Source organism: Lissotriton helveticus, chromosome 4_1, assembly GCF_964261635.1.
Source record: "Lissotriton helveticus chromosome 4_1, aLisHel1.1, whole genome shotgun sequence".
Lineage (NCBI taxonomy): Eukaryota > Metazoa > Chordata > Amphibia > Caudata > Salamandridae > Lissotriton > Lissotriton helveticus.
In genome coordinates this window covers 554,912,711-554,934,155 of record NC_136063.1, presented here as the reverse complement: position 1 = coordinate 554,934,155, position 21,445 = coordinate 554,912,711, and the positions used below count along the sequence as shown (strand labels likewise).

At 44.6% G+C, this 21,445-nt stretch overlaps 1 protein-coding gene across 4 annotated transcripts in view; it reads left to right on the top strand.

The window, feature by feature from the left end:
- KCNB2 (potassium voltage-gated channel subfamily B member 2) overlaps positions 1–21,445 on the top strand; it is a 1,207,953-nt gene that overhangs the window by 302,048 nt on the left and 884,460 nt on the right. For 3 of the 4 annotated variants that reach the window (XM_078687150.1, XM_078687152.1, XM_078687149.1), the window contains one exon: positions 7,355–7,397. The exons of the other annotated variant lie outside the window; for it this stretch is intronic. The gene's annotated coding sequence lies outside the window, so the exon portion shown is untranslated. The remainder of the gene's footprint in view (positions 1–7,354; positions 7,398–21,445) is intronic. 4 annotated transcript variants of the gene reach the window in all.

Sequence of the window (21,445 nt, the reverse complement as noted above, 5' to 3'; positions counted from 1 at the left end):
GGGTGTAGAGGTTGTCTGTCACGGTGATTAGCACTGTCTCGGTGCTGTGGTTGACTCTGAATCCTGTTTTTGTCTGGTTCTAATATCAGCTAACAGCGTGGACTCAGTGCTATTGTAGCACAAAATCCTGTTTGGGAATAATCCAAAAGCTTGTTATTTTCTAGAAAATGAGTAAATTGGATATCCACTTATTTTTCTAGAATCTTTGACATGTAGGAGAGAAGTGATAAAGGCCAATAGTCGGAGAGGATGGACACATCAATGCCTGATTTTTTGGCCAGGGGTAACTGTACCGGTTCCTTCCGGATTTCTGGATAGGTAGCCTCTACGAGTTATTGGTTAAAAATATGAGTAAAATTGGGACATAAAATAGTGGCTAATCTAGAATAAATAAATTGATAATAATACAGAAGCAGCGGCTGGGTAATGGCACACACTCCAATTGGGTCAGTAGTTGTCCATAAACCTTATGACTATTTGTATTTGGTGCTTCAGTAGGAGGGAAAGCCACCTAATCCCCCACAAAAACAGGAGAAGATCACGGTCTGATGAGATGAGAAACAATCATTTTCTTGTTTCTTAGTATCAAAATTGTCATCGTTCTATACATAAATGTCTCATGTACAAGAAACACATTGACAACTTGGTCATTCTCCATAAATCAACAATCTTGCTCATAGAGAGGAGCTACGCTAGCAACCAAGATGGCCACATAAGCTCCCGGCTCCGTCGACCTCCGTCGCTGGCGGACCTATCCTGAAATTCATCCTGACCTCCCACCCGACTCCCGTGTGTCTGAATCGTTGCTGAGCCCAGGGGGGCAATCCCGGAGCTTTTATCGCTCTTATTGACGAAGTTACACCGTCTTTTATTTTCGGGCCTACTCCAGTGTGTGAGCCGGGGCCTCGATTACTGACCCAGCCGGGTTTCAGTTGAACAACATCAGCCGCGGGTACCTGGCGGAGTCCGGTCTCATCGGAGTGAAACTTATTCTCGATCCTGGTGGTGGTCTTTGGTCCCGGCGACTACTAGACGGACGGCGACGAGACGTGATCGCTGCGGTGGGGGGCCAGGTCCCGGGACCCTGCTGCATCCCTTGGGGTCCGCGGGTGGGGCCCCCGCTCGCGGAAACGGTGTAAAGAGCGCCAAGCCTGTAAGTCGCCCGCCGCCTCCGTCCATCCCGCTCCTGTCTGTTTCCCCGGAGTAGCCGGCCTCCGGGGTTGAGGACCTGCTTTGTTATCGTACAAGCGGAGATGGATCGGACGATGTGTGGACCAACACTGGGGACCGTAATGGCCGCCATCGGGGCTCATCACCTGCAAATGGAGGCTGCTCTCCACAAATTGACTGTAAGCATCGACACTGTGTGTTTGAGACCGGACTCCAGCCCTGTGTCAGACCTGCAACATACGGTGACCCCCGCGAAGCTTGATCTAACTCGAGAGGAGAACCCCCGAACATAATCTAAACCTGGTGCCATTTGTCTATGCACGACTACAGTGGTACGTTACTGGAGCCCCTGAACAACTAGCAAGATCGGCAGAGTCATCGCCCGCACAGGACTCATTTCTTCCTTCGCTTCTGGAGACTTCCATTAATACTTTTTGGACTGACTTTCGTGTATCTGGTAGACTTCGAGAATTAACATTTTTGACCCTTTCAGGATATATTGATCTCCTTTTTCTACAACGTTTTGGCTCTTTTGCTACTATGTCGTTCCTACTGGATGGGGTTTGTGCGATGGATCGTAAGGGCCAGGGCTGAATTTGACTGTCTGAGATCGGTACGGTGACTTTCTTTTGGCTCTGCTGGGTTGCATTCTGTGAGCGTAGGGGCCAGATGGAAGTCTGATTGTCTGGGTTTGGTACAATGGCTATGTTCGAAAAGGGATTTGTCGCCTCTGTTGTGCCGGGGGTTGGGCGGGAAGGTCTTTTCTCTTTCTGTGACTCCCCTATCTGTTTGCTTATTAGTTTGCTTTAATTCGCTTAGTACGACGGTAGGGGATGTCTGCTTTTGGCGGGGGGGAGGGGAGTCCGGGAGCCCGTATCGTATTGTATGACATTTCCTCCTCCATCTTTTCCCTTCCTTGGGGTTTAGTTTAGTGGGCGACAGGCACGCTGCTAGTGGGGTTAGGTCGTAGCCATCTGCAGGGGTGCAGGCTGGGGGGCTGAGGTTTTTTTTTTTGTTTTTCTTTCCTTTATTTTGTTCTATGGCCTTTCTTTTTCCCTTTTTCCTTCTTCACAAGAGATGTGGCATATTCTCCTGAGCTTTTTGTTCCTCATATCCGGGTGTCGAATGTCCGATCTTCATATCCTGTATCCTGGGTGGGCGGGCTCCGATGATGTTTGCTTAAGGTTATCTGTACCGTATTGTTCTGCCCCGGCTCTACGCTGGTATTGATGACTTTCAGATGCTTATAATTGTTGTGTATTTCCTCAATTCATTTGCCCGTTCACCACTACAATATGTTCCACCACATGATACCCGATATGTACATTTCTATTCTTGTGTTATAATCAATAAAAATATATAAAAAAATAAAATTAAAAAAAACAATCTTGCTCATAGCCCAAAGATGACGATTTTGATACTAAGAAACAAGAAAATTATAGTTTCTCATCTTTCTCCTTTTGCATGATTTTTTTAATCTGATTATTATTATGGTATTAATGCCCCTTTTTATTCTATTTTTCTTTCTTCACAATTCTTTGTTTATGCTTTTCCATTGCGGTTCTGCGTTTTGCCCAAAATTTACTAATGCATTCTCTTTTTTTTATTGCTTTTGGTGCAATTGTCGTATCGCGAGTATTGAAGCTATGCTTAACTTAGATACGTGGTAACGCTGAATTAGATTGGTTGGCCACTGACCTATATAACTGTTTATACTGAGATGTTCCAATTACATATGTGGATATGGATAATTTGGTGTTATAGATATATACATTTTCCATATTTATTAAATATGAGGTATAGATTGAGTAACAGTATATTTTGTTTTTACCATTTAAGAATTACAAGATGGCCGCCGGCAATTTCGACTCTTTTCAGTCCTTTCTTCATTTTTTGTATTGAATCTTTTGTGCCTAATAATCTATAGATTTAGACATGTGTTGCACGTACTCTGCTGCCTATAATAATAAGTACCTCTTACATTATACGTGGCATTCAATAGACATGTGTCAAGTAATTGTTGATACATGTGATGTATACACACTACAACATGGCTCCCATCTGAGATCATTTTTACTTACGGTCCCGAACAACTTGAAATTGAAGGTGGAAGATGGCGCCGGGGCACAACGCAGAGAGATTTGAAGTCGACAGGCGTACTCTTCTTGTCGGTACATGGTGTTAGTTCGGTTTTGGATAAGGATACTCGAGTGAGCCACTGGTATGATAGATCTAGTTATACTACTTGTAGTTCCTTTTAATTTTGATGGCCGCTCATGCTGAGCTAACGGGTTAATGTATTATGCTTGTTTACGATATAGGCACGGCCTAAATAGCGCTGTGTAGAGAATACGGATGACAGGGTGCATCTTGGCCTCCCGTGCCGAGCTATCGGGTTAATTTATACTTGTGTTATTTTTTTACAATATAGGCACAGCTTAAATAGTGCTGTGTAGAGAAAATACAGATGACTGGGTGCCACTTGACATATATGACATTGACGCACAATAATAATGCGATTATATGTAGGTGATATAATCTCCAATTGACCTCACACTTGCGGAGTGAGACTATACCATTGATTATATATTCCGAGATTGAATACAGACATGCAGACGGGTGAGTGTAATTAATGTTAAGATAGACTATTCGTAACACTTGAACACAAGAATATGATTGATTTACATTGGATTATTTGTTCCTTAGACTTTGGATGCAGATTTTTTTGGGTGATATACCGTAGGACATAATAACTCATGTTTTCAGGTAAGCAAGGTGCTGGATCATGCGAATTGCTAATGGCACAATTACATTGAGAACGATGTGGCCTTTCTTGGTTATCTTGAACGATAGGTGCATGTTGACACATGTGTAGTTTGACAGGGACTGTCTTCAATACTTATCATACTCGCGCCCCCATTTTTTCATGGATTCACTTTTATATTCTGGTTAATTTTTACTTTAATTTCTATATATAATTCTTAATTTTACCTTTGCCTACTGCATCAATTCACTCATCAATATGGACGAATCACAGAACTCTTTGCTACCACTGTTGCAACACCTGGTGACCTGGTGATGGGTATATTGCAACATATTGACCTCCTTCATTCCTTACCAGACAATTTTGTTCATTTCAGCCCTGATGAAGTCGAGTTGTAACTGAACGGACGGAACACGTGTTGGCTTGGCTTGAAGTTGCTGTCGACCAAGAATTTTGTACAGATGAAATAATAGAGCAACAAGAACACTTGTCTGAATAAAAGGCATTGGACATTCATTTACAAAATTACTTTTGTTATTGTACTGTTGAGTGCTTGGAGCTTAATCAATAAATAAAATGATGGAAGGGGTAAACAGAGGACCCGAATATGACATTTGACAACAACTGAAGGGCCTGTGTTTCTGAAAATTGTTTGAAGGTTTACAAGATGAAAGTGGGCATCAGGGTGGGGATCCAACAGAGACTGAACAAAACCATGTGGAGATGGTTGGAGATCAAAAGATTAATACATTTTTTCAGTTTTGTCGAAAAATAATTCCTTAATTCCTCACAATTGGCCTCTGTATAAGACATTGATTGGGTGAGGCAAGTGTGTTGGGCAAGTTCCTTCACAATTTTAAATAATTCTTTTGAGGAGCTACTATTTTCTTCAAGTCTTCGAATAAAATAATACTACTTTGATTTCCTCAATGCTTTGTGATACTTTTTTTTTGTTCTTCTTTATATTTAGAGTGATCAGTTTTGTTTCTCTCAGATCCTCTGCTTACCATTTTTCTGGGGGAGAGTTCCTAGTGGATTAAATCATTTTCAGTGGAGCACATTTATTTAAGGAATTTAAGATTGCAGCATTGAAAGAATCAATTTGATCCTAAAGGGGCATAGTGGCATCATTCCTTGAAAAAAATGAAATGGTTAGCAATAGTTTGCTAGAAATCCTTTCTTCCTACTGGAAATCCTTCTGTGATAAATACCTTCTGAAAACATGCAATCACACTTTTAGTAGTTGGTTGATTGACTGGTTCAATTTCAATCCATTTTGAGTGATGACCAATTAGGACAATAAAATACCCCATATAAGTTGGCAAAATATGGCACTGTCCCTACAAAATCCAATCCTACTCTTTCTGGCGTAATAAAAGCAGTAAGATGATGAGGCTCAATGTCAAGTTCTGCTTGGTAATATTCTGCCCTCAAATCTATCTCCACAAACCAGCTAGAGCATCCAGTTTTTGTTATCAAATCTTTAATCCTGGGCTGAGGAAACCTATCCATCCAGACAGCCTGATTTAAACTAAGCAACTCTACAGACATCCTAAGTTTACCTGATTTTTTCCTCAGTAAGAGAATCAGAGACAACCATAAAGTTCCTTCTACTTTCTCATTAACACCTTGTGAACATAGGTCTTTCATGTCTGATAAATCTTTCCTTACACTGAAAGGAATATTATCTAACTTCTGTTTAACAGGTAGTACGCCCTGTTTTGTTTTTATCGTATGCATTAAATTTGTTATTTTACCTAGCCTGTCCTGAAAAGCTTTTTCAAATTCTTCTTCCCAACCATTCTTTGAACTGCAATTATCCTTCAGTGTATTTACTTCATTCCTCTCATTTGTAACATGTCTGTTTAAGCCAGGTTTTATAGTCATTTTGAATTCTGCTTAGTGTGACCACCCAAGAACATAAATACCTCTGTCCGCTACATAGACATTCCCTTTGATGAACTCACCCAAAATTGAAATAGTAGCCCAAAAATAACCAGTTGAATCTACTTTACTGCCCTCAAATGAAACAATTACAACATCGGGGTTTGTCAGCCGACAATGGGTTAAACTCCTCCTGAAACACAATGGTAATGAACGCACCTGTGTCCACAAGAAGTCTGATTTCATTCTTTACTGTAAGTAGTTCAATATTTGGATCAGCAATGCGTATTCTTTTATCTACATCATCACCCCTCAACACTAAAACTAGTTATTTATTCTCAACAAATTTATTTTCGATGTTTTAACATTCTTCACTGAGTACATAAAGAAAGTTACTGCTTCTCACACCTCTGCATACCCTGAAGAAATGGCCAACTTTACCACAATGTATAAACTGCTGAGATAAAGCAGAGTAATTCTTAAACGTGGAAACATTTGACAATGAATCACATTGAAAACAAATCATTGTTTGTGATTCTCTAAAAGAAGTTCTTGGTCTATTAACATTCGTAAAACTCAATTCTTACTGTCAGGGACACTACTAAAATGGGTTTATTATCCACTCCCCAGAAACTGTGGCATTAGCAAAAGTTGTTTGGCATGTTTGCTTTTTGCAATGCCAATGGCTTTGTTTATAGATGGATTTGTGCATGTTAAGTCATCCTTGAATTTTCTTCTACTAACATCTTGCAATTATCTGATTTTGAATTAATTCCGAGGTGAAATTTTGAAACTCATACTTTACTGCTAAAGTTCACAGCACATTTACATATATATCAATGCTTTCAGTCGGGTTTTGTGTCCTTGTAAAAAACCTATACCTGTGCACAACTGTAAGAAGTACTTGTCCAATTGAACAACACCTCTGTCAAATTCATCAAGATCCCCCTTCAGAAAGATCAAAAGCTGGTATATGGTCAAAAATGTTCTGACCCTCTACATCCAAATAATAGTACTATGTGGTTTAAACCTTTGTGCATCTATGCTTTGAAAAGAGCTTAATCATAACTTCCATAAGTGGTGAGTCACCTGCATTCTGAAGAAAGGGTGCTGAATAGAGATACATTTAGCATGATTAAGGGGGACACCAAGTTGCTGTGAATATAGCTCTTTGCACCTGTGTATGCTGTCACTCAGTGACACCCAATTTTTCAATATTATACAGAGAAAGACATGCACATCACTGAAAACAACTTACACAAAATGCACTGTAAAGTTTGCAAATCGATGATAAAAACCTGAAAAAGTACACCAAAGCATGCAATTGCTGAAATCAATTTGCACAAAGTTACTGGTACTCCCAAAGCAGGCAAATTGCTCAAAGTAATCTGCACAAAAGTACTAATCTGCTCCCAAAATTAGTTGGCAGTATAATAATCCTTCCAAAGAGTTTACTATTGCTGAAATAGAACAAATTACACCAGTCTGCTCTCTATGACCTTTGATGTTGTCCCTCTTCTGTGTTTACTCTCACAGAGGAAGTGAGTCGGCATAACCAGCTCTGAGTGACTCCATTCAGGTAAGCTCAATAAAGTTCATAAAAGTATGAGTAAATACTTCTTTTTTTAAAACATTGTGACACTTCTGACGATCATGACTTTCATACAAAGTGAGCGCAAGCACAAGATGAAAATCACTGTTGCACTGAAAGTAACATCACGTGCTGGGCCCATTGAAGAATGTGCTGTGCGTAGGACTCATTAGACCAATGGCACACACATAGGGCCCCATTATGATTGCGGGCGGATCGTCACCGCCCGTATGGCGGTGGCGATCCGCCCGCAGAAAACCTCCGCCCGCACTGTAATCTCCCCCCGCCACATTACCATGGCGGGGGGAGCCCGGCGGACAGAAAGACTGTCCGCCAGTTTTCCGCCCGGTCGGACAGTCGACCGGACGGAAAAGCTGCTAACATGGTGGCGGTGTCTCCCAGAAACCGCCATCCATATTAGCATAATGGCGGGGAAATGCCTTTCCGCCACGGAAAGGCAGGCGGAAATCACTTGCGGGCCCGTTGCGGACCCCCAGGGATTCTGGGGGGTGGGGGATGCACATGGGGGGGTATGGTACCCCCCTGCATTTCAAAATACAACGTGGCAGGCACCACGCGGTGCCTGTCAGGTTGTGCATTGAAATGCATGATGTGCATTTTTAGCATTGCGGCGGGCGGTGTTTTTAACACCGCCTGCCGCAATGCTAAATATGCGGGATGCGCCCGCCAGTTTGGTGGGCGCATACTAATGACCCCCATGGGACTCCCGCCCTTATGGCGGGCTGTCCCGTTTTGCGTCGGGATGGCGGGCGGACTAAGTCAGCCCACAATCCTAATGTGCCCCATAGTGTCCTTAACTCTGCACCAGTGTGGCAGTCCAAACTCCTCTTCATGTTGTGAGCACCGCTCTTTCAGTAATCACCAACGCTTTATGGAATGAGTCCACTGGAAACGCCGGAGATATAAAGGGCCTTATTATGAGTACGGTGGTCCTGGGACTGCCGTACTCATGGTGGGAGTCCAACCACCAAAATCCGTACGTCCTAGTACGAGTGTGGCGCTGGGACCGCCACAAGACCGCAGCCTGACGATGGCCTGAATATGCCGGCACTGACTGGCATATTCCGACCTGCATATCCACCGCAGTTTTCATGGCCGGGACCCTGCCATGAAAAGGGTGGTAGACATGCAGTTAAAGGGCCCTAACAGGCTGATTCTGAGCCTATGCTACATGCAGGGGGACACATTGTGTGCCCCTCTGGAATTGCACCCTCGTTCCTGCACGGTGGGGCATGCATGAAATGGTGCATTCCACACTGTGCAGTAACGTGCTGCAGGCATTGTCACAGTGGCGATATGCTGGTAAGGCTCTCCTATGAGCCTAGCACAGCTGCCGCTGTGAGTCCACCGCAGCACCGCCCTGCTCACCGTGGATTACACTCATCTGGCAGGCAGGATCACCATGAAGACGGTCCCACCGGAGACCACCAAGGTAGTAATAAGGCCCAAAGACTGTATTCACTACAGCCATGTAACACCATACAGCAGTGGCTTAGAGATAACTGGCTGCCACGGAATGCCACGCAGAAATGATGTATCAGCATTCCATGACATAATTGCATTCTACATTAAAGACATGACCACAAGTTTATATTCAAAATGCAGTTGCATTTTTTGAGTCTGTTATTAATCAGTCTTTACTGACAAATTGCAACATCATATTTTCAAATCACTGGCTTGCATCAAAGTGTTTAAAATTAACTACTATGGGCAGTTACATGTATGAAAATTCATTAGATGCTAGTGTTTTGTCCCCTTGCATTTTGTTGGAGTCACCCTGCAAAAGATAGACACATGGGCAAACTGTTAACAAGTTAACAAGAAGGAGTGGAGTTACAATAATCTTTCCATTCAATATCTTTCCTGCTATTATGTCTCTGAGCCACATTATGGTGTGACATGTCCCAGCATGAAAAGATTAATTCTACTCATTCTCCCTTTGCTAGCATCTTTGCAATAATTAGAAGACTGCTGAGTAGGTAAATGAAGCATGAATTCCTACAAAGAACAGACAGTGATCTTAAAGACGCGTGTCCATTTAATGCCAATATTGCTGCATGCACAGGTGGTGATGACAAACCAAGTCTCCAAGTTTAAGTGGCTCATACATCGTTATTGGTCAACCTGTAATTACAGCTCGGTTAGATATCTTGAGACTCTCTGACAAGAGCCTTATCTGACCAACTTGAGCTGAGAAGACAGACAGACTATGATGCCACTCATCTCCCACAATTTACCTGAACATAATGTATACTGGATACCAATCAATCCTGTCAGAGATTACCAGGGATACATTTATATATTAGTGGGTTCTGTTATACCTTTCAACAAAAGATGGACGTGCACAAGAAATCTAAACTATAAGGGCTATTCACAATGGCAGTTGCATTGTGAATAATTCTTCATATATAATTTACTCTCACACTTTTATGTGAAATTACTAGCATTGGCTATAAAAAAAAATCCAAGTGTATAGTTACTCAAAAATTGTAACTTACATGTCTCCAACCCCTGAAAAAGGAGCCGAGGGGGGCCCGCAGACTAACTTACATGTGTAAATTACTATTAGAAAAACAGTAGAAAGTCCAGCACCACACATGGGAAACCAAAGATAGTGCAACACCTTCACATAGAAAATAATGGAGGTAGGAACTTAAGATAAAACCCCATAGGAAATAACATTAAAATAAATTACAAAATTTAAAACAGTTAAAAATGTAATTAAGTATGATTTAATGTTAAAATATATTTTTTTATCGTACATATTTTTAAGTTAAATATAAAATAGGTTAATAACTTTTTTCATTTAAATTAATGTCAAAATATGTTTGATTAAAATACAATAATTTACTTTTAATGCATTCTATGCACCACTTTCAATAATTATTAATGTATGATAAAAAGACTACATTTTGTACTTTAGATGAGAATGTATTTTTTACTTCAAACCTCAGAAAAATTATTTTAATTTAATTCGGTACTATATTTACATTCATTAAAGAGTTAAATCAAAATTAATGTCCTTTTTCTTAGCATTTTTTTAATGTAGTTTTATATTTAAAATAAATGTGTAAAATGAATTTACATTAATTTTTACTATAATTTTGTTTTTGTTTTTTAGTTTAATAAACTTGTTCCCCATACTTTACCATGTGGAGATCTCAGGCCAGGCTGTGGAGTCTTCCTATGGTAAAGTATAAGAAAAAGTGACATATAGTATTCATTAAAAGTATTATGTAATCAAATTTAGGGGCATCTTTACAAAGAAGTAACAGAGCGTGGTGTTAGGCTTCTTGGCTTAACTCCGCTCTCTGCCACTTCTGAAGTGCAGGGCTCCACCAAATTTACAACAATATGGTGCAGCCCTGCATTTTACCCTTTGCTGGTGCTACATTTAGCTAGCTTGCACCAACACGGGCACTCTTGCACAATAGTGCAAGGGTGCCTTCGTTGTGGGGGAATGATTGTTTTTGTGCAAGAAGGTGTCCCTTTCTGTAAATAAACAATCTTAAATGGCAACTTGTAACTTCGATGTGTGCTGCTTTGTGCAGCACACATAGAAGTTGCAACTTCAACACCTTCTGCACATGAACAATCATGCATAGCGTTTTGCTGTTTTTATGTGTACTGCACAATGCAGTACACATTAAAAATAGGAAAAGCGAGGAGAAATAAAGCGTTTCTCGTCGTTGCGCCCTATTTCTAATTTTGGTACTACCCCATATTAACGCCCTTCTTGTAAATATGGGGCAACATCTAAATCAATGGGTGTTGCGGCGGAACCCCCACTGCCACCCCTTTCACACTAAGTATAGCGTGAAAGGATGTCTTATTCATAAGGCAGCATTAAGCCACATTAAGTGGTGTAGCACTGCCTTGTAAATAAGTCAAAGCTCAGCTCGCCACCACAACGTCCCAAAAACATATGTTCTAGTGGCGATATGGGCTTGTAAATATGCCCGTATTTTTAAAATATTTTTAAATGCATTAAGGATATTTAAGTATGTTATACTTAAATTAGAAATATGTACCATTTTTATTAAATATTTTAACATATTTATTTATATTTTTAACTATTTCAAATAATTTAAGTTCACATTATTTTCTATCAGGTTTTATTTTCCCTAACTTTATTATTTGCTATGGGAAGGGGTTGCAATACCAGCAGTTGGCCATATGTGGTACTAGACTTACTACAGCTCTGAGCTGAAGTACTTTACTAAGATTTCGGGTCCCTTTTTGTCTGTAGTAATTATAGAAGTGCAGTTTATTAATAGCTATAGGCTTACTTTTTTGTGGGTGACTTGATATCCCTTCCTAAATCACTCCCCCGACCCTCTGTAAACTTATTCTAATGCCTCCAAAATCCCCTTCCCTTTTTTTGTATTTCTCACTTTCCAGCCACTCCCACATTTACTACTAAAATGCACACTTACATGTGTAGAGACTCCGCAGTCAATATATGACAAATAAACAACCCAGGCAACCCACAAGTGCTGGCAAAGTTAAAAAAACAAGACAAAATTAAATAATAAATAATGGATAATAAGGCACTAGAGTAACATAGAGATTTCAGTTTAATACATTTGTTAAAAATATCATGAAAGGATTCATTGATATAGTGACTTAAAAACACACAATAAAAATATTTCTTTCAAAAAACATACCTGACTCCGCAGTCAGGTAGAGATCTCTGTACTTATAGGTACAGGAAAGGCGGTGGTATAAACTCTGCATGTTCATTTGTGAATAGCATTTTGTAGTATATTGTAGCATTACAAAACGTATTACAAAATGCAGTTCGTGAATAGCACCCTATATCTATTTTAAAGTCTGTATAAAATATTAAAGTTCAGTTTTAATGCAGATTATATGAATGAACATTATTGCAAATATAAATATTATGCTCTAATTGATACATGCAATGTATGAAGAAACATTGAAAACCTGCAACGTATTAGATGGCAATAATTAATTTAAATCAATGATGGAATCAGTCTTGGTGGAATTGACTCCCTTCATAGCACCTATCTAGGCCCTCGTTAGAAGTTGGCCAGACTACAGTGGAGATAACAGAGGGCGAGAATTAAGTTTACTGTCCGGGATCTCCCATGGTCAGCTTCTCCTAAACGCTAGGGAAGCATTGCCACACCTGCTGCAAGCACAGCAGGCAAGCACAAGTAAATAAAATGACAAGTCAATTCCATATTTTTTTGCCACTGGCTCGCGCTGTGCAACGTGTGGGTGGGGCGGGGCTCAATCCTGTGATTGTAGGAAGACTGATGCCCCGTCCAATGCGCATGTCAGATTGGCCAGCTGTCTACAGCCATCCTATCCGACATGCGCATTGTGTACCCAGCAATCTAAAGGCTGTGAAACAGCCTGGGGATTACTGCCACAGGTCCCCAGCCTCAAAATGAGCGCTGGGTTAGCCTGATCCAACCAAATCTGGAGCTGCTCTCAAGCTGAAAGAAGCAAGAGAGCAGCTCCAGGATTGGTTCTGTTCGCTTTCCACGAGCAGAAACAATGTCCTTCCCTTTCCTGCTCGTGAACACAAGGATCTTCGGCAGAGAAGTGCTGCACAGGACGGGAGCCGCCGCCAACAAGTTTTATGAGGAGTCTTGTGCCATCACACCCTCCATATTTTGTTAGCGCTAGCCGCCACTGGTATCTCCACTGCAAAATGTGACCATTACAAGTTTTTCTCTGCTCCAAACACAGATTTACCTTGGACTTTTTGAAGCATTATTTGCATTCACATTTCCTGCCCGTTCTGAGCAGATAGAAGTCGTCTGTGCTGTTAGTGGGGGCGTAGAATAGGGGGTGGGAGTGAAGGACATGCTTGTGCCCGCTGTAGGGAGCAGTTATTGCTCTCCTCAGCAATGATGTAGGCAACAGGCAGGGCTGTGCAATGCTGCTTGTAACAGCCCCAGGCCTTACAGCCTGCCTGAGCTTGAGTGTCTCTGGGCCCAGGGTTATCGGGCCCAGAGATTTCAGACCCGATCATTCTGGGCCATACAACTAGCGTAAGTGTGAAATGCTTTACTTCACCATAAGATCACGCCGCGGGTAGAATAACACAAGTCATAATGAGGAGCCGAATATCTAAATTAACACCAAAATACCATAATAGCAAGTTTCGTACATGGCATTTAGCATGCGTACCTTTTGCTAATAGTTATTGTTTTCGTATTCTGCAGCCTATCTTTGGGAAGCAAATCCAGCCTCTGTCTTCATTCTAAAGTACTGGCCCTAAGCAGTAGGCAGATTGCACCAGCCCAAGCCAGCGCGTGCCCTTCAAGCACACAGTTTGTGACTTTTATCCTCCTTTAAAATGATTATATAGTGATTCCTGTAGTGCTGTTAGCACTCTAGACGATGCACGCATGCATCCACGCATCCGCAGGCCAGGCGTGGCCTGCGGGGAATCAATAAAAGGAAGGCGTGCGCTCGGGCACGTCACTTCCGACTAAGTAACGGCGTGAGGCTGACTGGTGTATGCTGCGCGCCTCCACCCCTGCGCTAGCAGCTTTGCATAGAGGCCCAGCCTAGCGCAACACTACACTGGCGACGAGCGGAGGGGGCCCAACCCTCGCCCGTGCACCTGCACCCTACGGAGCTGTCCGCTCCCTTTTCCGCGGCGCTGGCCGCGTGTGCACCGGCTCATGCCCAGAAAGCCCACCGCTGCTGGAGCACTCCTCCCTGCCACTTCTCTGCCTGCCTGCTGGGACGCGACCCCACCTCCTCTGGCTGCCCTCCGGTGAGGGTGCGAGCCGTCAGCTGGCTTCTGAGGCGTCCCGGTCCGGCGTTTGCGACGCCTTGCCGAATCTCACGCATTTCGCGTGTCCCTGCCAAATCTCACGCATTTCGCGTGAGAGCGGGAGAACGCCCTGTTGATCCTCACGCATCTCGCGTGCACCGCGTTTTTGGGTTTACTGCGGCCCGAGGGAGTGTGTCGACGCCTGGAGGGACTACTGCCACCGCCTGGAAGTCCTGGAGGTTCGTCCGGAGCGGTCCTGACCTTCCCGCGCCTAACCAGACACGGCGCACGTGACGCAGGAGGAAGCCGAGGCACGAGGGAAGCGGACGGTGCGGATCCTTGCACAGGTACACGTGCTGCTGCTAATTCCCGAGGGGACTGACCAGATCTGAAGGTATCTCCACCTTAGTTGGGAGTCGCCACCATGGGGGATGGAGCCGGTGCAGCGCCTGTCATTAATATCCCCTTCCAGCACGCCGCAGCTGGGGTTCTGCCGCCATTCAGCGAGGCAGTTGACCCGTCCACAGCCTCACCTCGCTGGAAGATTTGGCTAGAAAGGCTAGAGAACTACTTTGTGGTCACACGTGAGACGGATGACGCAGTAAAAAGATCTTTACTACTCCACTACGCAGGGGATGAAATATTCAGACTTTTCAAACACTCCCCAACATGGGCGCGGCAACTAGCTACACTGCCGCGGTTGCCGCTCTCAACGGACACTTTGATCCCCAGTTGAATGTGGACTTCGAGGTATTCAAGTTGGGACAGGCACGTCAACGAGACGGAGAGACTATGGATCAATTCCACACGCACGTCAGGGAGCTGGCCAGTTCCACCGACGAGGATCAGCCCAGGGCTATAAGGAGGCAGTTGATCCAGGGATGCCGGGATAAGACATTGAGAGGCCAAATCCTTCGCAAGCCCGGAATCTCCTTGGAAGACATCCTTATCTTGGCTAGATCCCACGAGCTCTCGGACGTCAGAGCGACGGCCATGGAACAGGCCCTACACAAAACCCCGATCAAGACGGAGAACGTCAAGATAGAACGCGCGGACGCTGTGCGGCCTAGGACACGTGGTCAGGCACAGAAAGGATATCGAAGGAAGTCACCTCAGGCCCGCTGTGGATACTGCGGCCATGAACCACACGCGGCCAAGGACTGCCCGGCTCAGGGACAGACCTGTGGGAACTGTGGGATCCCAAACCACTTCGATCAGTCTGCCGCAGGAAGAACCAAACCAGAAACCCCAAGAAGTCATGGACACCCACTAAAGCAGTCTGCCAACTGTCACTAACTGACCCGGTCCCGGAGAAGTCAGAGAAGCACCTGCCCACGGTCTATGATGATTCCGAATCGGAAGACGAAGAGGCGTACGTCGTCTCTTTCGCCCGAGAACTTAAGCAGCGGCGACGACCACAACCAACCTGCATGGTACAAATGGGACAAAGCGAAGTGAAGGCGATCATCGACACAGGGGCCACCGTGAATGTGATGGGACTACAACAATTCAACAAGCTGCGTCCTCGCCCCGAGGTCTTACCGTCCAAAACGAGAATCTTCGCCTATGGCGCGGACACACCCCTACCTCTCAAGGGGAAGATCGTGATACCCATCCGAGCAGATGAAGAGGAAGTAACGGCAACAATTCACATCATCAACCGGGAAGCTGACACCCTACTGAGTAGCCACACAGCAGAGGATCTGAAATTGATAGCCTTCGCCAACCGGATCCGAGCTCACCAAGTGGACGAATTGCTGGAGCGATTCCCTGAACTGTTCAAGGGACTAGGGTGCATCAAATGTGATCCCATCAAATTCCACATTGACAAATCGATCTCCCCCACCGCTTTGCGCCACCGCCGGATACCATTTCACCTCCGACCCCTGGTGGAGAAAGAACTTGAGAAACTAGAGAATCTTGGGGTCATTGAAAAAGTAACGGGACCTACCCCATGGGTCTCACCCATGGTCATTGTCGAAAAACCTAAACAGCCAGGCGAAATCCGTTTGTGCATCGACATGCGATTACCGAACACAGCCATCCGGAGAGAGAGACACCTGACGCCCACAATGGACGACATAGTGGCCGACGTGAATGGATCAAAATGGTTCTCCAAAATTGATCTCAATGCTGGATACCATCAACTACCCCTTGCGGAGGAGAGCCGATTCATCACCACATTCAGCACTCATCTCGGCCTCAGGCGCTACAAACGCCTCAACTTCGGCATATCGTCAGCAGCTGAGGTGTTCCAAAACACCATTAGAGAACTCCTATCTGGGCTGCCAGGAGTCATCAACGTCAGCGATGACATCCTAATACACTCATCCACCGCATCTGACCATTACAAACATCTGCGGAATGTCCTGAAGAGACTAAGTGCATATGGAGCGACACTCCACAAAGACAAGTGTCAGTTCTTTCAGTCATCTATTGAATTCTTTGGCTACATATTTAACCAGGAAGGAATTCAGGTCGACCCGAGAAAGTCCAAGTCCATCAAAGACGCTCCAGCGCCCAAGTCACCGACGGAGGTGAGAAGCTTCCTTGGGATGGCCACCTACTGTGGCCGATTCATACCGGGTCTAGCCACAAAAAGCGAACCCCTACGAGCCCTCACCAAAGCGGACGCCGTCTGGCAGTGGGGCCCTAAAGAAAATGAAGCATTCCAGAGCATCAAGGACGCCCTCCTAGGAAACGCCACACTGTCCTACTTTGATCCTGGTAAACGCACCGAGGTCATCGTCGACGCCAGTCCGGTAGGTTTGGGAGCAGTCCTGACCCAGGAGCACGAGCCCGGACAATGGACAGCGCTAGCCTTCGCTAGCAAGGCCTTGACCCCCACCGAGACCAGGTATGCCCAAATCGAGCGGGAAGCCCTGGCGATCAAGTGGGCCTGCAGCCATTTTCACCTCTACCTGCAGGGCCACCCATTCGTCATGGTCACAGATCACCAACTCCTAGTACACCTCTTCAAGGGCACAGCCCCACATCCACCACCACGCATTGAAAGATGGGTGATCCAGCTGCAATCGTATGGAATGGAGGTGGTGTATCGGCCAGGAGCCAAGAACCCGGCGGACTACCTATCACGCCATCCACTACCTCAGGAGCCGACCTTCACCGATGACGACTGCGAAGAGTACGCCCGGTGGGTAGCACTCACATCCTGCCCCCTGTGCATGACTAGCAGCGAGATCAAAGAAGCGGCCGCTGATGACAACCCGTACATGAGATCGCTACAAGCCATCCAGGAAGGAACCTGGGCCAATTACCTACACCCCCCCGACACGTGGACGGCAGCGGACAAGGAGGCCCTCACAAAATTCTGGCATGTCCGTCACGAACTCAGTTCCACCGACGATGGCGTATTGCTGAGAAGGACATGACTGGTGGTACCACAACGCCTTAGACATCGAGCTACGCATCTCGCCCACGGCGGCCACCAAGGTACCACGAAGATGAAGGCACGCATGCGGGAGAAGGTGTGGTTTCCCGAGCTGGAAACTATGGTCGAAGATTACGTGAAGAACTGCCTATCCTGTCAACTGACGGGTGATCCGGAGAGGCCGGCCCGATCATCACGGAGGAGGCATGCACGACACCGTGGACCAAAATAAGTGTAGACTTCGGGAGTTTTCCGGATGGACACACACTGGTGGCTATTGATTCATACTCGAAATACCCGTTCGTTGAAAGAATCGACTCCACCGCCTTCACGCACGTGGGGCCAGCATTAGAAAAACTGTTCTCCATGTTTGGCTACCTGGAAGAGTTAAAGAGCGACAATGAACCACCGTTCCAGGGTGCAGAGTTCGCAACCTTCCTGAAGGCCAGAGGCATCACACACCGGCGCATAACACCCCAATGGCCGCAAGCAAACGGGGAGGCAGAAAGATTTATGCGAACTCTAAACAAGACATTTCGGATAGCGATGGTAGAGCAGGCAGATCCTGAACAGAGACTACATGATTTCCTACGGGAATATAGAGGGACCCCTCACTGCACCACCCAGAGAAGCCCGTGGGCCCTCATGTTCCAAGGACAACGCAGAGATCTCCTCCCCAATGCCCCGGGGATGATACCAACCCCGAATGATATGGATGAGACCCAGGAACGGAGGCGACAGAACAATCAGCGAGCAAGTCAGCGTCGAAGAGCAACACCACGACGGCTGTGCAGGGGAGACCAAGTGGTCATACGGAACAGACGTCCTGGAGGGAAGTTCCAAACGCCATACGAACCGGGACCGTGGACTGTGACAGCCACAAAAGGAACTATGGTGACCGCGCGCAAGGAAGGGGAAGAAGTGTCGAGGAACACCTCGTGGTTCAAAGTGGTACCCCCTGGGCTGACCAACAACTCGGAAGGGCCGGACAACACCGAAGCATCGCCCAGGGCCCTGACGCATAAGGATGGAAATAACTCGCCAGCAGGGACACAAGAAGTCATGCCGGAGCCAGAGAGTGGATCCCCAACGACGCAAACCCCCACCAGGAGCACCCCACACCATCGGGAACCTGGTCGAAGTCAAACCCTGCGAAACAACTTACGGCCCAACCCCCCCCCCCCAAGTCAGAAGCTAAAGGACTATGCCTGTCAGCTGAGTCCCTGAAGTCGTCAACAAGGTACACGCAAGTACAGTGTTTTTGTTTGAAACCGTGATAGACTAATCACCCAATTCTGGAACATTTGCGAGGACAATATAAAAATTTGTAAAGTTGGATAGGGATGTAGTGCTGTTAGCACTCTAGACGATGCACGCATGCATCCACGCATCCGCAGGCCAGGCGTGGCCTGCGGGGAATCAATAAAAGGAAGGCGTGCGCTCGGGCACGTCACTTCCGACTAAGTAACGGCGTGAGGCTGACTGGTGTATGCTGCGCGCCTCCACCCCTGCGCTAGCAGCTTTGCATAGAGGCCCAGTCTAGCGCAACACTACAATTCCCAACATTAAAATGGGAAAAACGACGTGCTTGTGACTCTGTCAAGGACTCAGTCATTGTATGAGTTATCCAGCACGGCCATGTCGCCCGAGTGAATTTGGGCTTCCGTTGTCCTCAGTCTGATATCTGAACAGAATCCCTATTTATATTTGGGCCCGAGGCAAAGGCTTTTGAGAGACTGCAAACTATCTCACAGGAGATACTGAGCCACCACTATGTGATGTTTGTGAAACCCACAGATTAATTAAAAAAAATCCAGCATTACCTGTAATTTCTAGCTGATTTCAAATTCGTGTCATCTCTCACAAGGAGCACGGATAGAATCTTTGAGGTATAATATTTATACATTAAATCCACTCTGATGTCAGGCGAATTTTATCCTGAGTACTGTCCCATGATCCTTTGCCTCCTCTTGCAAGTGTTTGGACTGCTGTTTCACTGCATTCATTAACGATAAACATTCATGATTCCTGAAGGGCTTCTGTCTGCTAATCTAAGTTACCTGACTCCTAGCTGTTTCATATGAAAAGATCACACCAAATGGATTACCTACTGGAAAACAAAATGAACAAATAAACATGGTGGAAGTATGAATAATGTAGAATTGGTTACGATGATCGATAATATTCACTTGTAATTTACTTTTAGTAGTGTATTGGATCACCCTCTTGGCTCATTTAAACTAAAAATATATCACTGATGTGTTGCATATCTTCCTTTCTTTTAAGGTTCACAGTGAGTTAAGCACAATCCTTCTCAGTCACTTCGTTCTTAAATGTTTGCTTTAAGATGTAAATCTACTGTACATTATGTTACTGTACATAATGGTCATTGCTATGTTACTGTACATAACGGTCATAATTGAATGGAGGGGATTAGATTTCTGAATGAGATTCATCAGTAAACCGAGGTGTAATTGCATTTTCTGTATTGAGCATCAGTCCTGTCTCGAAATAATCAATGTAATCATCCTGCTGTGTGCGATGCATCTCCGCGAGGGCAGTAGCCTTACTTCCTTAAACAAGACCACTTCCTTAAGAATACTATTGCTAGTTGTATGTTTTGTAAACATTATCATGATAATATGCAAAAACAAAGCTTCTGTAAGGCAAAGCTAGGAAAGTGTAGCAATGAACGTGACTGAAGGGTGGTAATTCAGGGGTCACTGAAGGCCGCTACGGAAGCCCCTCAATAATAGGAGCTTCTGTAGCGACCTTGAATGACGCCTGAATTACCACCCTTTAGTCACCTTCATTGCTACATAGCATTGTCCCTTGCAAGCCCCCCAAATGTAGCCCCACCGCTGTTACCTGCACAGACAACGGCTGCTCAAAAATGTTATCATTTGGATATGGTATCCATGTTAACATTATAAAGTCAACAGAAAGCCTTATAGAGCTGACAAGGAAGACCGGACTGGGGCCAAGGAAAATAATCTGAGATGAGTATAGATGCAATTTCAGGCAAGTGCAAAAAGTGCTTCCAACAGCAGACTGGTATAATGTTTCTGTAAAACAATATCAAAATAGCATTCAACGAGAAAATTCTGACTATTGGAAAACCTAAATGGACACCTTGTAATTTATTCGAAACTTAAAAAGGAAGAAATCTTTGAGACATAAACAAATATTCAAAAGGATGACAGCCTAACTAAAATATAAGCATTATAATACGAATGTGTGACAGAATATCGACGGACAGAAAATCGACCTACAAAAATATCGACACAGAAATATAGAAGTAAAAAATATCTAAGTCCAATCTACATAAAAGTATGCACAAAAATATTTAAAAAAGTATAGTTGTCAAAAATATTGAAGTTAAAAATATAGTTTTTTAAAATGATTTAATAATAATGTAAAATTAAGTAAATAAAATATATAATTAAAAGAAATATAGTTAAAAATATTATTTACAAATACAAATAACTAATACATATAGGTATCGATTCCGATCCTGGAAAAAAAACGCCAGTATGATTCGTATCCGGAGCCCTCTCCGTACGAATCGTAAACATGCCGTACGACCGACAAGTATGATCCGGACCGGGGAATGAGTACGCGATTCGTACGGTAAACATCGCGTATAAGCAATTCGTACGGAGGGCAACACTATCACATATGCACCGTACCCCTAAAATTAAGGGCTGTATGCACGGGGTGTACGCACTGTACACCTACGAGCTTGGGGTGTACGAACCGTACCCCTACGGTCCGTTCACCTACGATCATGGGGTGTACGCACAGGGACATACGCACCGTACCCCTGAAATGCAGGGGTGTACGCACCGTACCCCGATGCACCGT